The 9273-nt window shown below is 39.8% G+C and overlaps 1 non-coding gene across 1 annotated transcript; it reads left to right on the top strand.

The window, feature by feature from the left end:
• Window positions 1-8599: 8599 nt before the first annotated feature.
• LOC128129444 (small nucleolar RNA R71) lies at window positions 8600-8706 on the top strand. Its single transcript, XR_008227342.1, has one exon. It is a non-coding gene; the product is annotated as a small nucleolar RNA R71 (small nucleolar RNA).
• The last annotated feature ends 567 nt before the right edge of the window (window positions 8707-9273 follow it).

Raw genomic sequence — 9273 nt, 5'->3', positions numbered from 1 at the left:
ACAAGAACTACATTTACGCATCTAGAATGCGATTTTCAGATGAAAAGGAAATGGAAACCTTACCTGCAGAAGCTGGAAGATGCGGAAGCATGAATGGAGAAGTTATCAGAGGTAGAGGGGAAGCCGACGACGGAGGCGGTGCAAATTAGAGGGTGGCGACGATGTTGAAGGGAGGGACGCAGAAGTCTCGGCAATAGGAAAGTTACACCTAATTCCAAAATAAACAAAAATCCAAACGTAAATCAACCCAAAATAAGGAAAAATGAAGAGTTAAATGACGCTTCTCGATCAATTGAACCCTAATAGTTATAGAATCCAAAGATCTGGGGTTAAATGTGTGATGAAGGATTGAAGGGGAATTGTGAATTCATACCAACAACCTTGACTCTCGATTCAGTATAGGGAATAAACCATATAAGAGCTATCAAATAACCCTTGGAGTGAAATTAAAGAAACCGTGAAGATTTTATTGGATATATGAACATCGATTTTAGTGGAAGAGATGAAGAGCTGCGGAAGGGACAAAATCGATTTCTAACTGAAAAGAAAAATCTAATTGAATAGATAAACCTATTAAGGTAGCGGCCAGGGAGGTGATACGAGACGCAATTACAGGTGTGGTGGAAGAGTCACATTCGTAGTCATCAGTGCGATGGAGGAGTCGCACACCCAATTGAGAGTGAAACGATTCTATTATAAGTATTAGCTTATCGTTGGTCGATTTGTAATGAGGAAGGCCTGACATCTCTGGAGGAGAAGTGACCAAAGGCGAAGCAAGGTGAATCGTCCATTGTTTCAGAGCTAAGAGAGATGCGAGAGTGTTTTCGTTCTTGAAAAAAGCCCTAGCTAAAATGGTCACAACGATTTTGTGGAATTTAGTATTTGGTGATGTTTTGGGATTTTGTTGTGCGAGAAAAGAGGAGTGGTTATGATATTAGGGTTTTTTGGGTATTGATCAGTGAGGAGAGGGAAGAACGATGGAAATAATGCAGAGGATGAACGACATGTTTGGTGATACTGATAAGAATGAGATCGAGTAGAGATCCGATGAACGAGATGTTTGATGATACTGAAGATGAAGATGAGGGACCTAGGGCTTTTTCTTGCTAAGTAGAAGAGGCGGGGGGATTAATTTTTGGGATTCAATAGGCGGGGATATTTTTCGTCAATTTCATTTCCCGCCTAAAACGCGTACTTCACTTAAAAGTTATAAAGCGACACATTTACATGACGCACATTTTATGAAAGGCGCCCTCCGCATTTCTTTTTTTTTTTTTTCTTTTCTGACACTAATTTTAGGGCGCGCACAAATGCGTGCCCTCTATCCTTCAAATTTTGCAAAACTGACATTATCTTTTACGGCACTTACAAATGCACGTCGTCTATCAGCGAGTGTCATTGTTTGCGCGTCATTAAAGGGCTGTTTTCTTGTAGTGACAACAACACATATATAATTGATGTGCACAAAAGTACCCACTAATTTTAATATTTATAACCTAACTAACTTAAACTAACTATGCACTTATAGGCAGTGTACCTAGTCTGATTACAGTATAGTTTGGGTAAGTCGGGTGTCGATCACAGGGAACGGTGTTACTAATTAATTTACTTACTATTAAATTAATCTAATTATTAACAAGTTTAAAAGGGGTTTTATCTGATTTTACAAGATCAGATGAACTTAAATCAAATCCAATAAGTAAAAACACACTCTTGTTTAGATTGAATCCACCTCTTTCTTATGGCTAGCTAATGATTATGGATTATCAAGTTGGTTTTAGTTGTATTAGTAATTTAGTTCTAACTTTACCAATAGTTAACTAATTCATGTCAAACCATGTATGTTCACACACAATTAAATACATAACTAATTATGAATGTAAATATGCTATGTAAGATTTGTTATATAAACGCAATTATAGTCACAATACATGTTCTCTAGCATAGCTAAGCTTATTTACTCTAATTACTAACTAAGATTGGTCAATCCTAGCTCTAACAATTCAATGTTCACTAAATCATTTGGTAAACAAGTTCATGCAGTTAATGGTCACTAAGCTACACAGAACATGCAATCAAGCAATTAGAGAAATAAACATAAGCATGCTAGGTTATACAAATCAAACACAAGCAATTTTTACCAACTAAATAAATCCATAAAAATTGAGCTATTCATAAGTTGGAAGCTTCATCTAGCTAAACAAGAGTAGCTAGATTCAGCTGCTCATCATAGCAGCTAACAAACTAACACAAATTGAAGTAATAGAAAACATGTTCTTAATTAACTAAAATATATACCTTTACTCTTTTTGGTGTTGAAAACCTTTTTCTAGAACCTTTCTTCTGCTCAAAATCACCTTCTGGAACTCCTTTCTTCAGCCAAAAAGTTGCCTCCTTCATAATGATCAAGAATGTTTACATAGCCTCCAAAATCTTGTGCCACGTCGTGGCTATCCAGGCCACGTCGTGGGCTCCAAGTTATCCGTATCGGGCAAGGATTCCTCCATAATGCAATCTTTATCTTCTAGAATTCTCATGCCACGTCGTGGCTGACTTTGCCACGTCGTGGGTTTAGTAATTTTCGTGGATTTATTCATCTCTTGTCTTCCAAGTCTCCCATGTTCTACATATTGTCACTTTTAGTCCCTCTCTTCGAAAATCCTTTTAGTTGACTGAAAATAATAATTTAAAGTCATAAGTACCATTATTCTAAACATATTATCAACTTATTAATAAAAATGTACTTAAATATTGCCTAAAAATAGGTATAAATATGGCAATATCAAAATACCCCACACTTAGGCTTTGCTTGCCCTCAAGCAAATTTAAACTTTACCCTTAATTACTAACATCACATAGAACAATCCGACTCCAGCTCAGCCATTATGCCAAGACCCCAACGCATGCATTGTGTCTAAAATTTTCCTAAAGTACCCCCCCATACTTTAAATACTCACAATCTTCATAAACACTCGCCCACTTTTTCCGAACAATGCTCATTTTATGCAACCCTCCGAATCCATCCGCAGAAAACCTTCTTATCCTCAAGGTATTTTTAGTTGAGCAACCTAAGCATACATAATCTAGAATTACAATCTATGATACCACTATGGATCTCTTTTGGAATTCTTCACTTCCTTGTTAATTTGATCTTTGATTTCTTTGAATTCACCACCTTCTTTGATTTGATTTCTGGTATCTTCAACTTTTTTGAATTTCTTGGAATTTTGATCTTTTGATCTTCACTTTAATTGCTCCAAAATTCTTCAAACTCTTCTTGCAATTCTCTCTCTTTTTTTTACATGTACCTCACTTTTTCACTCAAAACCTACATGCTTAAGCAGAGGCGATCAACCTCAACCTTTATTGGTTAATGATAATAATTTTCCTAGATACATTTCAGGTTTAGGCTGCTAAACATATTACATCCCTCAAACCAAGCGGGGTTATGTTTTTGTTCAATGATTTCACTAAAATAAGGGAGGCCACAAATGCACTAGAACGTATATTGGCTCCACTAAACATTTGAGCTTTTATCGGATCATCCCATATAACACTAGCAACTAAAGTTTATTATTATTACTAGATTCAATTATTTCAATTTTCAAAATTTAAATTTTTACTATCAAATTCTATCATTATCTAGCAATTTACTTTTTCTACCCCTACCCCACTCTTATTTCATACAATGCCCTCATTGTATGCATAAAATAAATCAAAATTAAAGAAAATGGAGAAAAAGGAACAGACTCCCCTGGGATAGTGGCGTAAACATCTCCAAAAGTGTGGAAAACGTGCATCCTGAAGATGGACCTCAAAAAAATAGAAAGTTGGTGTAGAACTGGATGAATATGTAAATAAACCACGAACATGACTCGAAACTTCAATTCTTCAATGTGGATGCTAGTAAGTAGAAGAATGTGTGAAAGGATACACGTCATGGCAAAGAGTACCACGTCGTGATATAAGATGAAAACGCGAACAGCAGGCTGCTTTAATTCTTCAAATTCTATGAGCGCCACGACGTGGCGCAAGGAGCCCACGTCGTGGAAACTGAACATCAACAAGAATGCCTTATTGCTTTATGCATCCTAGCAGCTTGACCAATGTCTAAATGGTTTAAGACTCTTCTATGTAAACATACTTTCCAACTGTAACCTCTCTCCTACTAACGTACCCCACACTTATCTTGAATTGTGGGTTCCAACTCACGAATTTAAGCTTCCTTGACTTGACTAGACAAACACGACTCTAGACTTATCCTTATATGCTCCTGAGAATTCCAATGCTAATCTGAAAAAACGGAACAACCCAAAAGAAATAAAAGAGTAACATCATAGTTCATGAAAGTCTTACATTACAAACCAAACTCAAACATAAAAGAAAACACTACTTCAAACAAAACAAAAAAAAATAAATCATCGTCTACTTGGTCCTGCGCTCCACTTGGTCTTGCCCCATCATTCTGTGGATGCCACAGCTCCTCCCATGTTGGAAAATAAGGATATTGTGGTGGCATAGAAGGTGGCCGGGTCACACCCAAATGCGAATAAATACCCTCAGTAAGCTGGGTATGATAAATGGCATGCCCCTGGAGGTTATCCAAATAAGTTCCCACCCGACTCTGAAAAGGGTTGGTGGGCACTCCCTGTACATGCTGTGAAGTAGCACGCTCTCTCTCCATCTCTCCTCTAGCTCGCACATTTCGATGCTGCGGTCTGGTTGGTGGTTGCTACCCTGGCTGTGCCTCATCTTGCTCCTCATCTATCGGCGGTATAACAAAACAACCCCCGACATTCACCACTGCCCTCATAACTCCCAAGACTTGAATGGTTAAATCAGTGTCCGAGAATCGGGTAAGATTCCTCACAAAGTCGTGGGTCAAAATATGATACAACCTAGTAAGGCGAGTAACCAAATGTCCCCCTGTAATCGGACTCCCAGGCCTAGAATTAGCCGCTTTCTTCCCCATGAACCTCGCCAACATATACGGTAAATCACAGCAAACCCCAGGGGTAATAAGAGTCCACAGATAAAATAAATTCTGAATAGGGACTTTATCGCCATGATGCTTGTGGTTTATAGAAAAAGTGATGAGGCGATGTAGAAATCGGAAAACAGGATTCCGAATTTGTGACTCACTCGAGTCACGAGTATTATACTCATGGTTGGAAATACCCTGCCAAAACTGGACATCCATAATACCGGGATTAAAATCCCGAACACATCCAAGTAGGAATGGTATGAAAAACGGAGATTGAGTCTCCACTTCGGTATAAAGCCCTATCCGCCAAGCGAATTCCCGAAGACTACATTCCCTATAAACACCACCCAAGTGAAATACATGTCCCCAGTTGTAAGTAAAATCAATGGTACGTTCCTCGAAGCATACAGTAGAGAAAAACTCCACCAATAACTCCCGGTACACGGGTTCTTGAATTTCAAACAAATTCCTCCACCCGTGACCAGTGAAAGAAAATTGATCCCGTTCGTATGTTTTTGTCCAATAGCGTTCCAATTCAGCAACCATTCCCACACCACCGAGCCATCCCCAATCGATAATTGGAGCTATCGCAAATTCCCTGTTGTACAACCATCCCAACCGATTTTCATATGTAGTCAACAATGGTCGGGGAATGTTTTGTGGAAACTGATATAAAGGATGTATACTCGCCACATCAATCAGATTTTCCTCCTGTGGAACAGCTCTCCGTGATCCCATTTCTGCATACAAAATCAAACCAAAGCAGCAAACACCCAAAACATTAAAACAAATAAACCTGTTTGCTCAGAATTCACGACGTGGCCATGCTCGCCACGTCGTGGACCGCAAACGGACCAAGGGTATGGATCAGTTGCTTTATATGCAATTTCAACCAAAAACAATGCTTGGGGTTTGTTCCTATTGCCATTCAAGGGACATGCAACCTAAAATTAACAGCTAATTTCAACTAATTTCATGAATCTCATTATCCACATAAACCCTAACCATGAAAATGTAAAATTGTAAGCAATAACTACAATTAATGGATAAAACACATACCAAATGGAGTTGAATGACAAGAAATTGCAAGGAATTTCGAAGCAAATTAAGAAATTGGTTGTGGGGACCTTGTTCCCGTTCGTGCGGCAGTAGCAAATGGGGAATGGGGAATGTGCGGTCAAAGGGTTTTAAAGAAATGCCCCCCCCCCCCCCCCCCCGTGAATTTTTAAATGCCACATCGTGGAGTTTATAAAGTTATGATCTTTTAAAAAAAACAATTTTTTTTCTTTTTTCATCTGATCCCCGTAGTTACTCTTCAACCACGACGTGGCACTATCAGACCACGACGTGGCATATGCCTGATCGCAAAAATCGAGTAAAATCACACATTTTAACAAACTACTTTGCATTTTATTTCTTAATTAAAGCTCCCCACAGCTAATTCTTACTAAGTATCAGTTATTAGACGATGATTTGATATCTTTCCTAATTAAAAACTCAAAAATTAAAAGAAAAGAAAATGCAAACCAAGCTCGGGTTGCCTCCCAAGAAGCGCTTCTTTTTCTTAGAGTCTTGAGTTGGACTCCGTGCCTCCTATGTTGAATCCTCCGAAGAGTCCATCATCAGCTGGACCTTTTGTTCCTTAAAACGCCTCTTGTAAGCTTGGACTCGTCTTTTGTACACCTTTTTTGAATTCTCTTTTTTAGCTTTGATCTCTTCTTCAAGCTTGTGTTTTGTCCCTTGAGTCTTTAATTTTTCTTCACTCTTCATCTCCATACCACTTGTCTCTTCCTTGACCATTTGCCTTGTCACCCTTGAAGTAACATCTTCTTCATCACTTGTCATCCCCTCATCTTCTTTACTCACCCAAGAAGGTGGACTCTTGTAAGCTGTGACTTCAACCAAATATGGAACAGATGCTCTTGGTTTTGTTCTTTTGACTTGATGAACTGCCTTGATCTCTTCTTCCATAAGCTTTTCCAGTTCTTCTAGTTCATTGTCTTCATTAATTGTGAACACCTCTTCTTGAACATGATCCTCTTGGAAGTCATCTTGTATTCCAAAAACTTCTTGTTCATCTCCAACCCTCAAAGTGAGTTTAGACTCACGAATATCAACAAGAGCTCCAGCAGTGTTAAGCAATGTACGACCAAGGATAATTGGGATATCGGGGTCTTCCTTCATATCCAACAGTACAAAATCTATTGGAAAAACAAATTTTCCAATTTTCACCAAAATATCCTCCACTATGCCCCGGGTTTGTGTCACTGAATGGTTCGCCATGTGAATCGTCATTTTTGTAGCCTTCATCTTCTGAATTTCCAATTTTTGATAAAATGAAAATGGCATCAAATTAATGCTAGCCCCCGAATCGGCTAAAGCATTAACCTTCATTTTATTACCAAACTCACATGGAAGCGTGAGGCGTCCAGGATCCCCCATCTTCTCTGGTGTCTCTCCCAACACGGCTTTTGAGCTTTGTTCACTTAGAACCACCTTAGACTGCTTCTTTAATTGCTTTCGAGTGTTTATCAAATCTTGCAGTAATTTCTGATGCTCGGGAATTTTGGATAAGGACTCGAAAAAGGGACTATTAATCGGGATCCCCTTCACATGCTTGACAAACTCTATATGCTCTTTCTCCAGTAGACTAAGTGCAGCTCGGGAAGGAAATGGAAAAGGCGGCTGATAAACCGGAACGGGTTCAAAGTTTTTTTGATCAGACATGAGCCACGTCGTGGCCAGAGGAGTGCCACGTCGTGGTGAAGCTGTTTCAGCAACCCTTTCACTTTCGAACTTTGGCTTCTTTGGTTTTGGATCGGGCTGCTGTGGTTCTTCTTCCTTGCCTCCAGGAACTCAGAGATTGCTTCTTCTTCAGTATCGATGGCCATTACATGAGATTGGGTCTTTACTTCGGGATTCTTCGGGGATAATTTTTCATGAATTAGAGTGGCTATTTGACCAAACTGTACTTCAAGGTTATGGATGGAGGCTTGCTGATTCTTTATTAAATTTTGTTGTTCCATAATAGCAGAATCAGTGGCATCGTGTCTCTTTTCCGAAGCTTCCATAAACTTCATCAATATGGTCTCTAGATCGGGTTTCTTCTCAGCTGGTGGCTGCTCCTTTTGATAAAAGCCTCGACCTGTCTGTTTATAGCTCTCTTCTTTTTGATTCTTATACTCTTCATATGGCAGCCACTCCTTCTTCGGTTTCCTCCAGTCCTCATCAAACTTATCCCCACTCGAGTAGCACACTTGAGCTTTTCTGTTCCCAAACTGATCTAAATTGCAGTCCTTTGTCAAGTGTGGACCACTACATCTCTCACAACCCACTCTTATGACATGTATTGACTGGTCCATTTGTGTTATCCTTCGATCCAAATTATTCAGCATGGCCATTACAACTGCTATTTCTTCAGTTTGGGCCCCTCCACCGCCTTTGATTTCATCTTGCCTAGGGTTGTGGTATTCGCGAGGGTTCTTCGCGAATTCTTCAATCAACTCCTTGACCTCCCTTGGATTTTTCTTTTTCAATGGTCCTTGAGAGTCAAGGAGTTGTCTCGTCATGACGTTGACCCCATCATAGAAGATTGACATCTCTTGTTGCACATTTAGATCATGCTGAGGGCAATTTCTGAGCAAGCCCTTGTACCGCTCCCATGCTTCGTATAATGACTCCCTCGGCTGTTGCTCAAAGTTGGCTATTGCCTTCTAGAGTTTGGCTATCTTGGATGGCGGGCAAAACTGGTCCAGGAATTGCTCACGCATTTGAGCCCAAGTGGTAATTGTACCCGGTGGAAGTGATTTTAACCACTCCTTAGCAGCTCCTTTGAAAGTAATGGGAAGCATCCTAAGCAAGACGGTGTTTTTGCTGACATTTGGGACATTGAAGTAATACGCAATGTCGTTGACTTCATGTAGATGCTTAAAAGCATCCTCATGATCTTTCCCAGAGAATGGGATATCCTTCAGTGCAGTCAAGATGTGCCCCTTCAACTCAAATGTGGCAGTGGCAGGTATTGCGGGTTGGACTAAACTAAGACCCACATCTTCTGGGATTTGCTTCTTGTAGGCTCCCATGGACATCTCTTCAATTGTTGCCATCTCGTTCCTTGGCTCGTTCTCGGGTTCGCTCGTATGTTCTTCAAATTCTGGCTCGGTATCATATTCAGACTCGGTTTGGACGGGTGTTTGATCCAAGTACTCAAAATTGCTCTTTTGCCTCGCGGATGAACTCGACTCTTCTGTCCTCTTTCCCGACTTCCTTGAAAAAGCTGACTTGAATTC

This window comes from Lactuca sativa, chromosome 9 (genome assembly GCF_002870075.4).
Source record: "Lactuca sativa cultivar Salinas chromosome 9, Lsat_Salinas_v11, whole genome shotgun sequence".
NCBI classification, from domain to species: domain Eukaryota; kingdom Viridiplantae; phylum Streptophyta; class Magnoliopsida; order Asterales; family Asteraceae; genus Lactuca; species Lactuca sativa.
The sequence above is the reverse complement of the archived record's forward strand: the minus strand, read 5'-3'. Positions and strand labels throughout refer to the sequence as shown.